This window comes from Salvelinus alpinus, chromosome 9 (genome assembly GCF_045679555.1).
Source record: "Salvelinus alpinus chromosome 9, SLU_Salpinus.1, whole genome shotgun sequence".
Lineage (NCBI taxonomy): Eukaryota > Metazoa > Chordata > Actinopteri > Salmoniformes > Salmonidae > Salvelinus > Salvelinus alpinus.
In genome coordinates this window covers 8,345,446-8,366,558 of record NC_092094.1, presented here as the reverse complement: position 1 = coordinate 8,366,558, position 21,113 = coordinate 8,345,446, and the positions used below count along the sequence as shown (strand labels likewise).

The following is a 21,113-nucleotide window of genomic DNA, read 5'->3' as shown; positions in this document are numbered from 1 at the left end:
TAGTCCCTGAGCCCAAGAACACTAATAACACTCCAATTTGCATACCGCCCCAACAGATCCACAGATGATGCAATCTCTATTGCACTCAACACTGCCATTTCCCACCTGGACAAAAGGAACACCTATGTGAGAATGCTATTAATTGACTACAGCTCAGCGTTCAACACCATAGTGCCCTCAAAGCTCATCACTAAACTAAGGACCCTGGGACTAAACACCTCCCTCTGCAACTGGATCCTGGACTTCCTGACGGGCCGCCCCCCAGGTGGTAAGGGTAGGGAACAACACGGGGACGCTTCAGGGGTGCGTGCTCAGTCCCCTCCTATACTCCCTGTTCACTCATGACTGCATGGCCAGGCACGACTCAAACACCATCATTAAGTTTGCCGATGACACAACAGTGGCAGGCCTGATTGGGAGGAGGGAGGAGGTGAGAGACCTGGCCGTGTGGTGCAAGGACAACAACCTCTCACTCAACGTGATCAAGACAAAGGAGATGATTGTGGATTACAGGAAAAGGAGGACCGAGCCTGCGCCCATTCTCATCGACGGGGCTGTAGTGGAACAAGTTGAAAGCTTCAAGTTCCTTGGTGTCCACATCATCAACAAACTATCATGGTCCAAACACACCAAGACAGTCGTGAAGAGGGCACAACAAAGCCTATTCCCCCTCAGGAGACTGCAAAGATTTGGCATGGATCCTCAGATCCTCAATAGGTTCTACAGCTGCACCATCGAGAGCATCCTGACCGGTTGCATCACTGCTTGGTATGACAACTGCTCGGCCTTCGACCGCAAGGCACTACAGAGGGTAGTGCGTACGGCCCAGTACATCACTGGGGCCAAGCTTCCTGCCATCCAGGACCTCTATACCAGGCGGTGTCAGAGGAAGACCCCTTCTTAGAGGGTTCTACCCCCAAGCCCCTGAACAGCTAATCAAAGGGCTACCCAGACCCCTCTTTTACACTGCTGCAACTCTCTGTTTATTATGTATGCATAGTCACTTTAACTCTACCTACATGTACATATTACCTCAATAACCTCGACTAAGCGGTGTCCCTGCACATTGACTCTGTACCGGTACCCCCCTGTATATAGCCTCGCTTGTTATTTTACTGCTGCTGTTTTAATTATTTGTTACTTTTCTTTTTTCTACTTGTCTATTTTTTTTACTTAACCCCTTTGAATCAGCTGTTTTCTGGAAGGAGGAAAGCATAATCACATTTTAAAAACAATATGCTACTTATCCTTCTACCTGCTAAATGTCTTGCACAACAAGCTGTATTTGTTTTAAATCCCTTTATACATTCATTTTGGAATTCCCACCCCTGTAAACGCCATTTGACTGATGACGCGGGAGTGGAGAAGGATAGTCTCAATTCATACAAGCGTGTAGATTAGATGAAAATCCACTTGGTCTGAGGATGACAGAGAATTAGGCTATGGGGAATATGACCATAATATAATATACCACCTGACTCCATTATTGTGTGAATGCTGAAGGTCCATAATCCTATCCAACGGAGCCAGCCGTTGGTACTGTAGCGAAGCATCACCACTCGGGAATACTATAAGGTAAACGTAGCCAGCAGCATACCACCCTGCATCCCACTGCTGGCTTGCCTCTGAAGCTGAACAGGTGTGGTCCCTGGATGGGAGACCAGATGCTGCTGGAAGTGGTGTTGGAGGACCGGTAGGAGGCACTCTTTCCTCTGGTCTAAAAAAAATATATAAAAATGCCCCAGGGCAGTGATTGGGGATATTGCCCTGTGTAGGGTGCCGTCTTTCGGATGGGACATTAAACGAGTGACCTGACTCTCTGTGGTCACTAAAGATCCCATGGCACTTATTGTAAGAGTAGAGGCGTTAACCACGGTGTCCTGGCTACATTCCCAATCTGGCCCTCATACCATCGTAGCCACCTAATCATCCCATCTTTCAATTGGCTCATTCATCCCCTTGTAACTATTCCCCAGTTCGTTGCTGTAAATGAGCATGTGTTCTCAGTCAACTTACCTGGTAAAATAAAACCTAGGTTTATCGTTATGCAATGATTCAGTTCAGAGCTGCACAGCTAGAGGCCAGGAGATTGGTTTACAATGACTCCATGATGCCAGCTTTCATTCTTCCAAGAGCACCAAATCCCAGTATTTCCCATCGTCACATCACATGGCCCCAAAAACATTTAAACCAGAAGGCATAAAACTTCACACTCATTCTCTAATCTAATCACCACACCTCTATACACGGTATGATAAAGAGCACACCCTTGTCCCTCTTTGGACTATCTGCCGTTCAATGAACAGAATACCAGTTTCCACGTAACAGTAAATCCATAGAATTTAAAGTACAATAAAACAACATTCATAGCTCTTTTTTTCTTTTCATGAAGCAATCCAATACATGACCATTTAATTCACACATTAACATTCATTTCATCAATAAAAGTTTTCCTCAGTATTCACACCTCCAACGGTGTCCGTGCTCCCAGAGTTCTATGGGAAAGTCCCTCCCCGGAGAAAGCCACAGATAAAATGTGTTGGACCCCTGTGATAGGTCAGCCATCCAAACAATGTCATAAATCGTGATTGAGTCATCACGCTGGGCCTCGGCGCCAGCAAGTCGCTAGACGCTTCTTCATCCCTGGCCTTCATCATCCTTCACACGTGTTGGCTCTCTATTTGGACTTCAAGCACATTTGTTTCCACGTTTCCTCAATGACCTTTGACCCGGGGAAGAGAGGACAGGACTCGAGGAGTCGAGTAAAACCAATTGAGATTCTCACCTTGTCTTCCCTCTCCTCCCATCTCCCCCCCATACCTCTCCTCCCCTATCTCTCCCCCATACCTCTCTCGCCTCCCATCTCTCCCCCCCATACCTCTCCTCCCCTCTCTCCTCCCCCATACCTCTCCTCTCTCTCCTCCCCCATACCTCTCCTCTCTCATACCTCTCCTCTCCTCTCTCTCCTCCCCTCCCTCATACCTCTCCTCTCTCTCCCCCATACCTCTCCTCTCTCTCCTCCCCTCCCTCTCCCCCATACCTCTCCTCTCTCCCCCATACCTCTCCTCCCCTTTTTTTCCCATACCTCTCCTCCCCCCCCCCCCCCACCCCCCATCTTCTTCTGCCTCTGCTTCAGTTAGGGGTCAAAGGTCACGGGGTCTCCTGGTGCTAGAAGTTCAGAGGTCATGTGTTTCTATCTAGGTCAGGCAGGTCATGTGGAAACACACCTTATCAATTAGAAAGGAACAGCGTGAGAACCCAAGAATAAGAACCCACCATGTCGTGCAACTGTAAGATAATGGGTAGCTTCTAGAATAGTCATCAACATCATCACCATTATCAACATTATATCATCAACATCAATACCATTATCAACATTATATCATCACTATTGGAGTCATTATCAACATTATATCATCAACATCAATACCATTATCAATATTATATCCTCATTATTGGAGACATTATCAACATTATATCATTATTATTGGAGTCAATATCAACATTACATCATCATTATTGGAGTCATTATCAACATTATATGGACTAATAAACTGATGAATATGATTTAATTTGACATAATTTCATTTCAATGTGAGTGCTTTCACAAGCAACTATTATACATTTCCCCCCCCAAAAAATGTAAGTACGGTATTTCATGGTATAAAAAAATAAGTTAAGAATCTGCAAAAAATATTTACAAGATGAACAATGTCTACAAGAAATGTTGTGTGTTACTTTCTACACAATGAGACTCTCTCTTTACGCAGTTGTGTATAACAACCAAACCATTCATTTAGTTTTAGTAGTAAAATCCTCGATACACATTTTCCGTTTCAAGTTTAGCAATTTTAATATAACACAAACACATTTAAATAACTGAACCATTTAAAAATGGTTTCACTGCAGACTGATGCAGCTGTGGGTTTAAAACACAAGGAAAGAAGGAAAGACAGTGGAACGTCTCTCTATCCAAGGTCTCTTCTTCTCCTCTCCTCCTTTCAAGGAATGACAAATGAAGAGGTAGACACACATCCTAAGAGCAGGGGTTTCCTTCTTTAGTCCTTCATCCACAGATGAATCCTAACCCTACATCCACAGATGAATCGTAACCCTACAGCTACAGATTAATCCTAACCCTACAGCTACAACATAATCCTAACCCTACAGCTACAGAGAAATCCTAACCCTACAGCTACAGAGGAATCCTAACCCTACAGCTACAACATAATCCGAACCCTACAGCTACAACATAATCCTAACCCTACAATTACAGAGGAATCCTAACCCTACAGCTACAGAGGAATCCTAACCCTACAGCTACAGAGGAATCCTAACCCTACAGCTACAGAGGAATCCTAACCCTACAGCTACAGAGGAATCCTAACCCTACAGCTACAGAGGAATCCTAACCTACAGCTACAGAGGAATCCTAACCCTACAACTACAGAGGAATCCTAACCCTACAGCTACAGAGGAATCCTAACCCTCCAGCTACAGAGGAATCCTAACCCTACAGCTAGAGGAATCCTAACCCTACAACTACAGAGGAATCCTAACCCTACAGCTACAGAGGAATCCTAACCCTACAGCTACAGAGTAATCCTAACCCTACAGCTACAGAGTAATCCTAACCCTACAGCTACAGAGGAATCCTAACCCTACAGCTACAGAGGAATCCTAACCCTACAGCTACAGAGTAATCCTAACCCTACAGCTACAGAGTAATCCTAACCCTACAGCTACAGAGTAATCCTAACCCTACAGCTACAGAGGAACTCTAACCCTACAGCTACAGAGGGACCATAACCCTACAGCTACAGAGGAATCCTAACCCTACAGCTACAGAGTAATCCTATCCCTACAGCTACAACATAATCCTAACCCTACAGCTACAGAGGTACTCTGACCCTACAGCTACAGAGGAATCCTTACAGACTGGGGAAAAAGAGGGAAAAGATGTGACATTGTAAACATGACCTCTCCGGTGTGGCAGACTGTAGGGACATTGACAGGATCAGCTCTTAATATGTAATGCTTACCTCCGCTTCAGCCTCTTCTGTGGTAACACTCTGAGGAGACATGAAACAGAGCATGTGTGAAGAAAGGGTGTGTGTGTGTCAGTTGTGAGTGTGTGTGTGTGTGTGTGTGTGTGTGTATAAATACACTGCTCAAAAAAATAAAGGGAACACTTAAAGAACACAATGTAACTCCAAGTCAAATATACTTCTGTGAAATCAAACTGTCCACTTAGGAAGCAACACTGATTGACAATAAATTTCACATGCTGTTGTGCAAATGGAATAGACAAAAGGTGGAAATTATAGGCAATTAGCAAGACACCCCCAATAAAGGAGTGGTTCTGCAGGTGGTGACCACAGACCACTTCTCAGTTCCTATGCTTCCTGGCTGATGTTTTGGTCACTTTTGAATGCTGGCGGTGCTTTCACTCTAGTGGTAGCATGAGACGGAGTCTACAACCCACACAAGTGGCTCAGGTAGTGCAGCTCATCCAGGATGGCACATCAATGCGAGCTGTGGCAAGAAGGTTTGCTGTGTCTGTCAGCGTAGTGTCCAGAGCATGGAGGCGCTACCAGGAGACAGGCCAGTACATCAGGAGACGTGGAGGAGGCCGTAGGAGGGCAACAACCCAGCAGCAGGACCGCTACCCCCGCCTTTGTGCAAGGAGAAGCACTGCCAGAGCCCTGCAAAATGACCTCCAGCAGGCCACAAATGTGCATGTGTCAGCATATGGTCTCACAAGGGGTCTGAGGATCTCATCTCGGTACCTAATGGCAGTCAGGCTACCTCTGGCGAGCACATGGAGGGCTGTGCGGCCCCACAATGAAATGCCACCCCACATCATGACTGACCCACCGCCAAACCGGTCATGCTGGAGGATGTTGCAGGCAGCAGAACGTTCTCCACGGCTTCTCCAGACTCTGTCACGTCTGTCACATGTGCTCATGTGCTCAGTGTGAACCTGCTTTCATCTGTGAAGAGCACAGGGCGCCAGTGGCGAATTTGCCAATCTTGGTGTTCTCTGGCAAATGCCAAACGTCCTGCACGGTGTTGGGCTGTAAGCACAACCCCCACCTGTGGACGTCGGGCCCTCATACCACCCTCATGGAGTCTGAGCAGACACATGCACATTTGTGACCTGCTGGAGGCCATTTTGCAGGGCTCTGGCAGTGCTCCTCCTTGCACAAAGGCGGGGGTAGCGGTCCTGCTGCTGGGTTGTTGCCCTCCTACGGCCTCCTCCACGTCTCCTGATGTACTGGCCTGTCTCCTGGTAGCGCCTCCATGCTCTGGACACTACGCTGACAGACACAGCAAACCTTCTTGCCACAGCTCGCATTGATGTGCCATCCTGGATGAGCTGCACTACCTGAGCCACTTGTGTGGGTTGTAGACTCCGTCTCATGCTACCACTAGAGTGAAAGCGCCGCCAGCATTCAAAAGTGACCAAAACATCAGCCAGGAAGCATAGGAACTGAGAAGTGGTCTGTGGTCACCACCTGCAGAATCACTCCTTTATTGGGGGTGTCTTGCTAATTGCCTATAATTTCCAACTTCTGTCTATTCCATTTGCACAACAGCATTTGAAATGTATTGTCAATCAGTGTTGCTTCCTAAGTGGACAGTTTGATTTCACAGAAGTGTGATTGACTTGGAGTTACATTGTGTTGTTTAAGTGTTCCCTTTATTTTTTTGAGCAGTGTATTTATACAGTACCAGTCAAACGTTTGGAAACACCTACTCATTCAAGGGTTTTTCTTAATTTTTTAAAACTATTTTCTACATTGTAGAATAATAGTGAAGACATCAAAACTATGAAATAACACATATGGAATCATGTAGTAACCAAAAAAGTGTTAAACAAATCAAAATATATTTTATATTTGAGATTCTTCAATGTAGCCACCCTTTGCCTTGATGACAGCTTTCCGCACTCTTGACAAGTGGCAGCTTCATTAAATAGTACCCACAAAACACCAGTCTCAACGTCAACAGTGAAGAGGCGACTCCGGGATGCTGGCCTTCTAGGCAGAGTTGCAAAGAAAAAGCCATATCTCAGACTGGCCAATAAAAATAAATGATTAAGATGGGCAAAACAACACAGACACTGGACAGAGGAAGATTGGACATTTTTTTTTATGGACAGACGAATCTAAGTTTGAGGTGTTCGGATCACAAAGAAGAACATCAGTGAGATGCAGAAAAAAATGAAAAGATGCTGGAGGAGTGTTTGACATCATCTGTCAAGCATGGTGGAGGCAATGTGATGGTCTGGGGGTGCTTTGGTGGTGATAAAGTGGGAGATTTGTACAGGGTAAAAGGGATCTTGAAGAAGGAAGGCTATCACTCCATTTTGCAACGCCATGCCATACCCTGTGGACGGCACTTAATTGGAGCCAATTTCCTCCTACAACCGGACAATGACCCAAAGCACAGCTCCAAACTATGCAATAACTAGGGAAGAAGCAGTCAGCTGGTATTCTGTGTATAATGGAGTGGCCAGCACAGTCACCGGATCTCAACCCTATTGAGCTGTTGTGGGAGCAGCTTGACCGTATGGTACGTAAGAAGTGCCCATCAAGCCAATCGAACTTGTGGAAGGTGCTTCAGGAAGCATGGGGTGAAATCTCTTCAGATTACCTCAACAAATTGACAACTAGAATGCCAAAGGTCTGCAAGGCTGTAATTGCTGCAAATGGAGGATTCTTTGATGAAAGCAAAGGACAATTATTATTTCAATTAAAAATCATTATTTATAACCTTGTCAACGTCTTGACTATGTTTCCTATTCATTTTGCAACTCATTTCATGTCTGTTTGAATGGAAAACAACGACACTTCTAAGTGACCGCAAACTTTTGATATATACAGTTGAAGTCGTAAGTTTACATACACTTAGGTTGGAGTCATTAAAACTTGTTTTTCAACCACTCCACACATTTCTTGTTAACAAACTAGAGTTTTGTCAAGTCGGTTAGGACATCTACTTTGTTCATGACACAAGTATTTTTCCCAACAATTGTTTACAGACAGATTATTTCACTTATAATTCACTGAATCACAATTCCAGTGGGTCAGAAGTAAACATACACTAAGTTGACTGTGCCTTTAAACAGCTTGGAACATTCCAGAACATGATGTCATGGCATTAGAAGCTTCTTGATAGCCTAATTGACATCATTTGAGTCAATTGGAGGTGTACCTGTGGATGTATTTCAAGGCCTACCTTCAAACTCAGTGCCCCTTTGCTTGACATCATGGGAAAATCAAAAGAAATCAGCCAAGACCTAAAAAAGAATTGTAGCCCTCCACAAGTCTGGTTCATCCTTGGGAGCAATTTCCAAACGCCTGAAGGTACCACGTTCATCTGTACAAACAATAGTACGCAAGTATAAACACCATGGGACCACGCAGCCGTCATACCGCTCAGGAAGGAGACGCGTTCTGTCTCCTAGAGATGAACGTACTTTGGTGCGAAAAGTGCAAATCAATCCCAGAACAACAGCAAAGGACCTTGTGAAGATGCTGGAGGAAACAGGTACAAAAATTTCTATATCCACAGAAAAACGAGTTCTATATCGACCTAACCTGAAATGACAATGACCCCAAGCATACTTCCAAAGTTGTGGCAAAATGGCTTAAGGACAACAAAGTCAAGGTATTGGAGTGGCCATCACAAAGCCCTGACCTCAATCCCATAGAACATTTGTGGGCAGAACTGAAAAAGCGTGTGCGAGCAAGGAGGCCTACAAACCTGACTCAGTTACACCAGTTCTGTCAGGAGGAATGGGCCAAAATTCACCCAACTTATTGTGGGAAGCTTGTGGAAGGCTACCCGACACGTTTGACCCAAGTTAAACAATTTAAAGGCAATGCTACCAAATACTAATTGACTGTATGTAAACTTCTGACCCACTGGGAATGTGATGAAAGAAATAAAAGCTGAAATAAATAATTCTCTCAACTATTATTCTGACATTTCACATTCTTAAAATAAAGTGGTGATCCTAACTAACCTAAGACGGGGAATTTTTACTAGGATTAAATGTCAGGAATTGTGAAAAACTGAGTTTAAATGTATTTGGCTAAGGTGTACGTAAACTTCCAACATCAACTGTATATATATATATATATGTATGTACAGTGGGGAGAACAAGTATTTGATACACTGATGATTTTGCAGGTTTTCCTACTTACAAAGCATGTAGAGGTCTGTAATTTTTATCATAGGTACACTTCAACTGTGAGAGACGGAATCTAAAACAAAAATCCAGAAAATCACATTGTATGATTTTTAAGTAATTAATTTGCATTTTATTGCATGACATAAGTATTTGATACATCAGAAAAGCAGAACTTAATATTTGGTACAGAAACCTTAGTTTGCAATTACAGAGATCATACGTTTCCTGTAGTTCTTGACCAGGTTTGCACACACTGCAGCAGGGATTTTGGCCCACTCCTCCATACAGACCTTCTCCAGATCCTTCAGGTTTCGGGGCTGTCGCTGGGCAATACGGACTTTCGGCTCCCTCCAAAGATTTTCTATTGGGTTCAGGTCTGGAGACTGGCTAGGCCACTCCAGGACCTTGAGATGCTTCTTACGGAGCCACTCCTTAGTTGCCCTGGCTGTGTGTTTCGGGTCGTTGTCATGCTGGAAGACCCAGCCACGACCCATCTTCAATGCTCTTACTGAGGGAAGGAGGTTGTTGGTGTAGATCTCGCGATACATGGCCCCATCCATCCTCCCCTCAATACGGTGCAGTCGTCCTGTCCCCTTTGCAGAAAAGCATCCCCAAAGAATGATGTTTCCACCTCCATGCTTCACGGTTGGGATGGTGTTCTTGGGGTTGTACTCATCCTTCTATTCCTCCAAACACGGCGAGTGGAGTTTAGAGCAAAAAGCTCTATTTTTGTCTCATCAGACCACATGACCTTCTCCCATTCCTCCTCTGGATCATCCAGATGGTCATTGGCAAACTTCAGACGGGCCTGGACATGCGCTGGCTTGAGCAGGGGGACCTTGCGTGCGCTGCAGGATTTTAATCCATGACGGCGTAGTGTGTAACTAATGGTTTTCTTTGAGACTGTGGTCCCAGCTCTCTTCAGGTCATTGACCAGGTCCTGCCGTGTAGTTCTGGGCTGATCCCTCACATTCCTCATGATCATTGATGCCCCACGAGGTGAGATCTTGCATGGAGCCCCAGACCGAGGGTGATTGACCGTCATCTTGAACTTCTTCCATTTTCTAATAATTGTGCCAACAGTTGTTGCCTTCTCATCAAGCTGCTTGCCTATTGTCCTGTAGCCCATCCCAGCCTTGTACAGGTCTACAATTTATCCCTGATGTCCTTACACAGCTCTCTGGTCTTGGCCATTGTGGAGAGGTTGGAGTCTGTTTGATTGAGTGTGTGGACAGGTGTCTTTTATACAGGTAACGAGTTCAAACAGGTGCAGTTAATACAGGTAATGAGTGGAGAACAGGAGGGCTTCTTAAAGAAAAACTAACAGGTCTGTGAGAGCCGGAATTCTTACTGGTTGGTAGGTGATCAAATACTTATGTCATGCAATAAAATGCAAATTAATTACTTAAAAATCATACAATGTGATTTTCTGGACTTTTGTTTTAGATTCCGTCTCTCACAGTTGAAGTGTACCTATGATAAAAATGACAGACCTCTACATGCTTTGTAAGTAGGAAAACCTGCAAAATCGGCAGTGTATCAAATACTTGTTCTCCCCACTGTATGTGTGTGTGTGTGTACAGTTTCTTGAATCCTTGACATCCATTGGCCCGGCTGTGGAGACACCCATTGGCCGACATTCTTTTTTTCTGCCGAGCCCCTCCCAGCCTAAAGTCATCTAGCCCTGACCAGCCTGACCAGCCTAAACTCATCTAGCCCCTCCCTGCCTAAACTCATCTAGTCCTGACCAGCCAGCCGGTACAGGAGCTTCCGTTGTCATATATCTCCGTTCGTATTATAGACACATTGTTCCTCGTTCACTATTCATTTTCACTCTGTTATACGGCAGGTCATAAACCTACAGTAACCCGATTTCCCCCCTTGCCGTGTATATGGGAGGACAGTGAAGTGAAGGATAGGCCTGCCCTGTACAGTGCTGAGAAGTGACCTGCTGGAGGTCATTTTGCAGGGCTCTGGCAGTGCTCCTCCTTGCACAAAGGCGGGGGTAGCGGTCCTGCTGCTGGGTTGTTGCCCTCCTACGGCCTCCTCCACGTCTCCTGATGTACTGGCCTGTCTCCTGGTAGCGCCTCCATGCTCTGGACACTACGCTGACAGACACAGCAAACCTTCTTGCCACAGCTCGCATTGATGTGCCATCCTGGATGAGCTGCACTACCTGAGCCACTTGTGTGGGTTGTAGACTCCGTCTCATGCTACCACTAGAGTGAAAGCGCCGCCAGCATTCAAAAGTGACCAAAACATCAGCCAGGAAGCATAGGAACTGAGAAGTGGTCTGTGGTCACCACCTGCAGAATCACTCCTTTATTGGGGGTGTCTTGCTAATTGCCTATAATTTCCAACTTCTGTCTATTCCATTTGCACAACAGCATTTGAAATGTATTGTCAATCAGTGTTGCTTCCTAAGTGGACAGTTTGATTTCACAGAAGTGTGATTGACTTGGAGTTACATTGTGTTGTTTAAGTGTTCCCTTTATTTTTTTGAGCAGTGTATTTATACAGTACCAGTCAAACGTTTGGAAACACCTACTCATTCAAGGGTTTTTCTTAATTTTTTAAAACTATTTTCTACATTGTAGAATAATAGTGAAGACATCAAAACTATGAAATAACACATATGGAATCATGTAGTAACCAAAAAAGTGTTAAACAAATCAAAATATATTTTATATTTGAGATTCTTCAATGTAGCCACCCTTTGCCTTGATGACAGCTTTCCGCACTCTTGACAAGTGGCAGCTTCATTAAATAGTACCCACAAAACACCAGTCTCAACGTCAACAGTGAAGAGGCGACTCCGGGATGCTGGCCTTCTAGGCAGAGTTGCAAAGAAAAAGCCATATCTCAGACTGGCCAATAAAAATAAATGATTAAGATGGGCAAAACAACACAGACACTGGACAGAGGAAGATTGGACATTTTTTTTTATGGACAGACGAATCTAAGTTTGAGGTGTTCGGATCACAAAGAAGAACATCAGTGAGATGCAGAAAAAAATGAAAAGATGCTGGAGGAGTGTTTGACATCATCTGTCAAGCATGGTGGAGGCAATGTGATGGTCTGGGGGTGCTTTGGTGGTGATAAAGTGGGAGATTTGTACAGGGTGAAAGGGATCTTGAAGAAGGAAGGCTATCACTCCATTTTGCAACGCCATGCCATACCCTGTGGACGGCACTTAATTGGAGCCAATTTCCTCCTACAACCGGACAATGACCCAAAGCACAGCTCCAAACTATGCAATAACTAGGGAAGAAGCAGTCAGCTGGTATTCTGTGTATAATGGAGTGGCCAGCACAGTCACCGGATCTCAACCCTATTGAGCTGTTGTGGGAGCAGCTTGACCGTATGGTACGTAAGAAGTGCCCATCAAGCCAATCGAACTTGTGGAAGGTGCTTCAGGAAGCATGGGGTGAAATCTCTTCAGATTACCTCAACAAATTGACAACTAGAATGCCAAAGGTCTGCAAGGCTGTAATTGCTGCAAATGGAGGATTCTTTGATGAAAGCAAAGGACAATTATTATTTCAATTAAAAATCATTATTTATAACCTTGTCAACGTCTTGACTATGTTTCCTATTCATTTTGCAACTCATTTCATGTCTGTTTGAATGGAAAACAACGACACTTCTAAGTGACCGCAAACTTTTGATATATACAGTTGAAGTCGTAAGTTTACATACACTTAGGTTGGAGTCATTAAAACTTGTTTTTCAACCACTCCACACATTTCTTGTTAACAAACTAGAGTTTTGTCAAGTCGGTTAGGACATCTACTTTGTTCATGACACAAGTATTTTTCCCAACAATTGTTTACAGACAGATTATTTCACTTATAATTCACTGAATCACAATTCCAGTGGGTCAGAAGTAAACATACACTAAGTTGACTGTGCCTTTAAACAGCTTGGAACATTCCAGAACATGATGTCATGGCATTAGAAGCTTCTTGATAGCCTAATTGACATCATTTGAGTCAATTGGAGGTGTACCTGTGGATGTATTTCAAGGCCTACCTTCAAACTCAGTGCCCCTTTGCTTGACATCATGGGAAAATCAAAAGAAATCAGCCAAGACCTAAAAAAAAATTGTAGCCCTCCACAAGTCTGGTTCATCCTTGGGAGCAATTTCCAAACGCCTGAAGGTACCACGTTCATCTGTACAAACAATAGTACGCAAGTATAAACACCATGGGACCACGCAGCCGTCATACCGCTCAGGAAGGAGACGCGTTCTGTCTCCTAGAGATGAACGTACTTTGGTGCGAAAAGTGCAAATCAATCCCAGAACAACAGCAAAGGACCTTGTGAAGATGCTGGAGGAAACAGGTACAAAAATTTCTATATCCACAGAAAAACGAGTTCTATATCGACCTAACCTGAAATGACAATGACCCCAAGCATACTTCCAAAGTTGTGGCAAAATGGCTTAAGGACAACAAAGTCAAGGTATTGGAGTGGCCATCACAAAGCCCTGACCTCAATCCCATAGAACATTTGTGGGCAGAACTGAAAAAGCGTGTGCGAGCAAGGAGGCCTACAAACCTGACTCAGTTACACCAGTTCTGTCAGGAGGAATGGGCCAAAATTCACCCAACTTATTGTGGGAAGCTTGTGGAAGGCTACCCGACACGTTTGACCCAAGTTAAACAATTTAAAGGCAATGCTACCAAATACTAATTGACTGTATGTAAACTTCTGACCCACTGGGAATGTGATGAAAGAAATAAAAGCTGAAATAAATAATTCTCTCAACTATTATTCTGACATTTCACATTCTTAAAATAAAGTGGTGATCCTAACTAACCTAAGACGGGGAATTTTTACTAGGATTAAATGTCAGGAATTGTGAAAAACTGAGTTTAAATGTATTTGGCTAAGGTGTACGTAAACTTCCAACATCAACTGTATATATATATATATATGTATGTACAGTGGGGAGAACAAGTATTTGATACACTGATGATTTTGCAGGTTTTCCTACTTACAAAGCATGTAGAGGTCTGTAATTTTTATCATAGGTACACTTCAACTGTGAGAGACGGAATCTAAAACAAAAATCCAGAAAATCACATTGTATGATTTTTAAGTAATTAATTTGCATTTTATTGCATGACATAAGTATTTGATACATCAGAAAAGCAGAACTTAATATTTGGTACAGAAACCTTAGTTTGCAATTACAGAGATCATACGTTTCCTGTAGTTCTTGACCAGGTTTGCACACACTGCAGCAGGGATTTTGGCCCACTCCTCCATACAGACCTTCTCCAGATCCTTCAGGTTTCGGGGCTGTCGCTGGGCAATACGGACTTTCGGCTCCCTCCAAAGATTTTCTATTGGGTTCAGGTCTGGAGACTGGCTAGGCCACTCCAGGACCTTGAGATGCTTCTTACGGAGCCACTCCTTAGTTGCCCTGGCTGTGTGTTTCGGGTCGTTGTCATGCTGGAAGACCCAGCCACGACCCATCTTCAATGCTCTTACTGAGGGAAGGAGGTTGTTGGTGTAGATCTCGCGATACATGGCCCCATCCATCCTCCCCTCAATACGGTGCAGTCGTCCTGTCCCCTTTGCAGAAAAGCATCCCCAAAGAATGATGTTTCCACCTCCATGCTTCACGGTTGGGATGGTGTTCTTGGGGTTGTACTCATCCTTCTATTCCTCCAAACACGGCGAGTGGAGTTTAGAGCAAAAAGCTCTATTTTTGTCTCATCAGACCACATGACCTTCTCCCATTCCTCCTCTGGATCATCCAGATGGTCATTGGCAAACTTCAGACGGGCCTGGACATGCGCTGGCTTGAGCAGGGGGACCTTGCGTGCGCTGCAGGATTTTAATCCATGACGGCGTAGTGTGTAACTAATGGTTTTCTTTGAGACTGTGGTCCCAGCTCTCTTCAGGTCATTGACCAGGTCCTGCCGTGTAGTTCTGGGCTGATCCCTCACATTCCTCATGATCATTGATGCCCCACGAGGTGAGATCTTGCATGGAGCCCCAGACCGAGGGTGATTGACCGTCATCTTGAACTTCTTCCATTTTCTAATAATTGTGCCAACAGTTGTTGCCTTCTCATCAAGCTGCTTGCCTATTGTCCTGTAGCCCATCCCAGCCTTGTACAGGTCTACAATTTATCCCTGATGTCCTTACACAGCTCTCTGGTCTTGGCCATTGTGGAGAGGTTGGAGTCTGTTTGATTGAGTGTGTGGACAGGTGTCTTTTATACAGGTAACGAGTTCAAACAGGTGCAGTTAATACAGGTAATGAGTGGAGAACAGGAGGGCTTCTTAAAGAAAAACTAACAGGTCTGTGAGAGCCGGAATTCTTACTGGTTGGTAGGTGATCAAATACTTATGTCATGCAATAAAATGCAAATTAATTACTTAAAAATCATACAATGTGATTTTCTGGACTTTTGTTTTAGATTCCGTCTCTCACAGTTGAAGTGTACCTATGATAAAAATGACAGACCTCTACATGCTTTGTAAGTAGGAAAACCTGCAAAATCGGCAGTGTATCAAATACTTGTTCTCCCCACTGTATGTGTGTGTGTGTGTACAGTTTCTTGAATCCTTGACATCCATTGGCCCGGCTGTGGAGACACCCATTGGCCGACATTCTTTTTTTCTGCCGAGCCCCTCCCAGCCTAAAGTCATCTAGCCCTGACCAGCCTGACCAGCCTAAACTCATCTAGCCCCTCCCTGCCTAAACTCATCTAGTCCTGACCAGCCAGCCGGTACAGGAGCTTCCGTTGTCATATATCTCCGTTCGTATTATAGACACATTGTTCCTCGTTCACTATTCATTTTCACTCTGTTATACGGCAGGTCATAAACCTACAGTAACCCGATTTCCCCCCTTGCCGTGTATATGGGAGGACAGTGAAGTGAAGGATAGGCCTGCCCTGTACAGTGCTGAGAAGTGACCTGCTGGAGGTCATTTTGCAGGGCTCTGGCAGTGCTCCTCCTTGCACAAAGGCGGGGGTAGCGGTCCTGCTGCTGGGTTGTTGCCCTCCTACGGCCTCCTCCACGTCTCCTGATGTACTGGCCTGTCTCCTGGTAGCGCCTCCATGCTCTGGACACTACGCTGACAGACACAGCAAACCTTCTTGCCACAGCTCGCATTGATGTGCCATCCTGGATGAGCTGCACTACCTGAGCCACTTGTGTGGGTTGTAGACTCCGTCTCATGCTACCACTAGAGTGAAAGCGCCGCCAGCATTCAAAAGTGACCAAAACATCAGCCAGGAAGCATAGGAACTGAGAAGTGGTCTGTGGTCACCACCTGCAGAATCACTCCTTTATTGGGGGTGTCTTGCTAATTGCCTATAATTTCCAACTTCTGTCTATTCCATTTGCACAACAGCATTTGAAATGTATTGTCAATCAGTGTTGCTTCCTAAGTGGACAGTTTGATTTCACAGAAGTGTGATTGACTTGGAGTTACATTGTGTTGTTTAAGTGTTCCCTTTATTTTTTTGAGCAGTGTATTTATACAGTACCAGTCAAACGTTTGGAAACACCTACTCATTCAAGGGTTTTTCTTAATTTTTTAAAACTATTTTCTACATTGTAGAATAATAGTGAAGACATCAAAACTATGAAATAACACATATGGAATCATGTAGTAACCAAAAAAGTGTTAAACAAATCAAAATATATTTTATATTTGAGATTCTTCAATGTAGCCACCCTTTGCCTTGATGACAGCTTTCCGCACTCTTGACAAGTGGCAGCTTCATTAAATAGTACCCACAAAACACCAGTCTCAACGTCAACAGTGAAGAGGCGACTCCGGGATGCTGGCCTTCTAGGCAGAGTTGCAAAGAAAAAGCCATATCTCAGACTGGCCAATAAAAATAAATGATTAAGATGGGCAAAACAACACAGACACTGGACAGAGGAAGATTGGACATTTTTTTTTATGGACAGACGAATCTAAGTTTGAGGTGTTCGGATCACAAAGAAGAACATCAGTGAGATGCAGAAAAAAATGAAAAGATGCTGGAGGAGTGTTTGACATCATCTGTCAAGCATGGTGGAGGCAATGTGATGGTCTGGGGGTGCTTTGGTGGTGATAAAGTGGGAGATTTGTACAGGGTGAAAGGGATCTTGAAGAAGGAAGGCTATCACTCCATTTTGCAACGCCATGCCATACCCTGTGGACGGCACTTAATTGGAGCCAATTTCCTCCTACAACCGGACAATGACCCAAAGCACAGCTCCAAACTATGCAATAACTAGGGAAGAAGCAGTCAGCTGGTATTCTGTGTATAATGGAGTGGCCAGCACAGTCACCGGATCTCAACCCTATTGAGCTGTTGTGGGAGCAGCTTGACCGTATGGTACGTAAGAAGTGCCCATCAAGCCAATCGAACTTGTGGAAGGTGCTTCAGGAAGCATGGGGTGAAATCTCTTCAGATTACCTCAACAAATTGACAACTAGAATGCCAAAGGTCTGCAAGGCTGTAATTGCTGCAAATGGAGGATTCTTTGATGAAAGCAAAGGACAATTATTATTTCAATTAAAAATCATTATTTATAACCTTGTCAACGTCTTGACTATGTTTCCTATTCATTTTGCAACTCATTTCATGTCTGTTTGAATGGAAAACAACGACACTTCTAAGTGACCGCAAACTTTTGATATATACAGTTGAAGTCGTAAGTTTACATACACTTAGGTTGGAGTCATTAAAACTTGTTTTTCAACCACTCCACACATTTCTTGTTAACAAACTAGAGTTTTGTCAAGTCGGTTAGGACATCTACTTTGTTCATGACACAAGTATTTTTCCCAACAATTGTTTACAGACAGATTATTTCACTTATAATTCACTGAATCACAATTCCAGTGGGTCAGAAGTAAACATACACTAAGTTGACTGTGCCTTTAAACAGCTTGGAACATTCCAGAACATGATGTCATGGCATTAGAAGCTTCTTGATAGCCTAATTGACATCATTTGAGTCAATTGGAGGTGTACCTGTGGATGTATTTCAAGGCCTACCTTCAAACTCAGTGCCCCTTTGCTTGACATCATGGGAAAATCAAAAGAAATCAGCCAAGACCTAAAAAAAAATTGTAGCCCTCCACAAGTCTGGTTCATCCTTGGGAGCAATTTCCAAACGCCTGAAGGTACCACGTTCATCTGTACAAACAATAGTACGCAAGTATAAACACCATGGGACCACGCAGCCGTCATACCGCTCAGGAAGGAGACGCGTTCTGTCTCCTAGAGATGAACGTACTTTGGTGCGAAAAGTGCAAATCAATCCCAGAACAACAGCAAAGGACCTTGTGAAGATGCTGGAGGAAACAGGTACAAAAATTTCTATATCCACAGAAAAACGAGTTCTATATCGACCTAACCTGAAATGACAATGACCCCAAGCATACTTCCAAAGTTGTGGCAAAATGGCTTAAGGACAACAAAGTCAAGGTATTGGAGTGGCCATCACAAAGCCCTGACCTCAATCCCATAGAACATTTGTGGGCAGAACTGAAAAAGCGTGTGCGAGCAAGGAGGCCTACAAACCTGACTCAGTTACACCAGTTCTGTCAGGAGGAATGGGCCAAAATTCACCCAACTTATTGTGGGAAGCTTGTGGAAGGCTACCCGACACGTTTGACCCAAGTTAAACAATTTAAAGGCAATGCTACCAAATACTAATTGACTGTATGTAAACTTCTGACCCACTGGGAATGTGATGAAAGAAATAAAAGCTGAAATAAATAATTCTCTCAACTATTATTCTGACATTTCACATTCTTAAAATAAAGTGGTGATCCTAACTAACCTAAGACGGGGAATTTTTACTAGGATTAAATGTCAGGAATTGTGAAAAACTGAGTTTAAATGTATTTGGCTAAGGTGTACGTAAACTTCCAACATCAACTGTATATATATATATATATGTATGTACAGTGGGGAGAACAAGTATTTGATACACTGATGATTTTGCAGGTTTTCCTACTTACAAAGCATGTAGAGGTCTGTAATTTTTATCATAGGTACACTTCAACTGTGAGAGACGGAATCTAAAACAAAAATCCAGAAAATCACATTGTATGATTTTTAAGTAATTAATTTGCATTTTATTGCATGACATAAGTATTTGATACATCAGAAAAGCAGAACTTAATATTTGGTACAGAAACCTTAGTTTGCAATTACAGAGATCATACGTTTCCTGTAGTTCTTGACCAGGTTTGCACACACTGCAGCAGGGATTTTGGCCCACTCCTCCATACAGACCTTCTCCAGATCCTTCAGGTTTCGGGGCTGTCGCTGGGCAATACGGACTTTCGGCTCCCTCCAAAGATTTTCTATTGGGTTCAGGTCTGGAGACTGGCTAGGCCACTCCAGGACCTTGAGATGCTTCTTACGGAGCCACTCCTTAGTTGCCCTGGCTGTGTGTTTCGGGTCGTTGTCATGCTGGAAGACCCAGCCACGACCCATCTTCAATGCTCTTACTGAGGGAAGGAGGTTGTTGGTGTAGATCTCGCGATACATGGCCCCATCCATCCTCCCCTCAATACGGTGCAGTCGTCCTGTCCCCTTTGCAGAAAAGCATCCCCAAAGAATGATGTTTCCACCTCCATGCTTCACGGTTGGGATGGTGTTCTTGGGGTTGTACTCATCCTTCTATTCCTCCAAACACGGCGAGTGGAGTTTAGAGCAAAAAGCTCTATTTTTGTCTCATCAGACCACATGACCTTCTCCCATTCCTCCTCTGGATCATCCAGATGGTCATTGGCAAACTTCAGACGGGCCTGGACATGCGCTGGCTTGAGCAGGGGGACCTTGCGTGCGCTGCAGGATTTTAATCCATGACGGCGTAGTGTGTAACTAATGGTTTTCTTTGAGACTGTGGTCCCAGCTCTCTTCAGGTCATTGACCAGGTCCTGCCGTGTAGTTCTGGGCTGATCCCTCACATTCCTCATGATCATTGATGCCCCACGAGGTGAGATCTTGCATGGAGCCCCAGACCGAGGGTGATTGACCGTCATCTTGAACTTCTTCCATTTTCTAATAATTGTGCCAACAGTTGTTGCCTTCTCATCAAGCTGCTTGCCTATTGTCCTGTAGCCCATCCCAGCCTTGTACAGGTCTACAATTTATCCCTGATGTCCTTACACAGCTCTCTGGTCTTGGCCATTGTGGAGAGGTTGGAGTCTGTTTGATTGAGTGTGTGGACAGGTGTCTTTTATACAGGTAACGAGTTCAAACAGGTGCAGTTAATACAGGTAATGAGTGGAGAACAGGAGGGCTTCTTAAAGAAAAACTAACAGGTCTGTGAGAGCCGGAATTCTTACTGGTTGGTAGGTGATCAAATACTTATGTCATGCAATAAAATGCAAATTAATTACTTAAAAATCATACAATGTGATTTTCTGGACTTTTGTTTTAGATTCCGTCTCTCACAGTTGAAGTGTACCTATGATAAAAATGACAGACCTCTACATGCTTTGTAAGTAGGAAAACCTGCAAAATCGGCAGTGTATCAAATACTTGTTCTCCCCACTGTATGTGTGTGTGTGTGTACAGTTTCTTGAATCCTTGACATCCATTGGCCCGGCTGTGGAGACACCCATTGGCCGACATTCTTTTTTTCTGCCGAGCCCCTCCCAGCCTAAAGTCATCTAGCCCTGACCAGCCTGACCAGCCTAAACTCATCTAGCCCCTCCCTGCCTAAACTCATCTAGTCCTGACCAGCCAGCCGGTACAGGAGCTTCCGTTGTCATATATCTCCGTTCGTATTATAGACACATTGTTCCTCGTTCACTATTCATTTTCACTCTGTTATACGGCAGGTCATAAACCTACAGTAACCCGATTTCCCCCCTTGCCGTGTATATGGGAGGACAGTGAAGTGAAGGATAGGCCTGCCCTGTA

The 21,113-nt window shown here is 44.2% G+C and overlaps 1 long non-coding RNA gene across 1 annotated transcript; it reads right to left on the bottom strand.

Annotated features, from left to right (window-relative positions):
* Positions 1-3,827: 3,827 nt before the first annotated feature.
* On the bottom strand, positions 3,828-5,187 carry LOC139584236 (uncharacterized). Its single transcript, XR_011676739.1, has 2 exons — positions 5,043-5,187; positions 3,828-4,938 (listed from the first exon to the last, which is right to left on the bottom strand). It is a non-coding gene; the product is annotated as an uncharacterized lncRNA (long non-coding RNA).
* Positions 5,188-21,113: the final 15,926 nt, after the last annotated feature.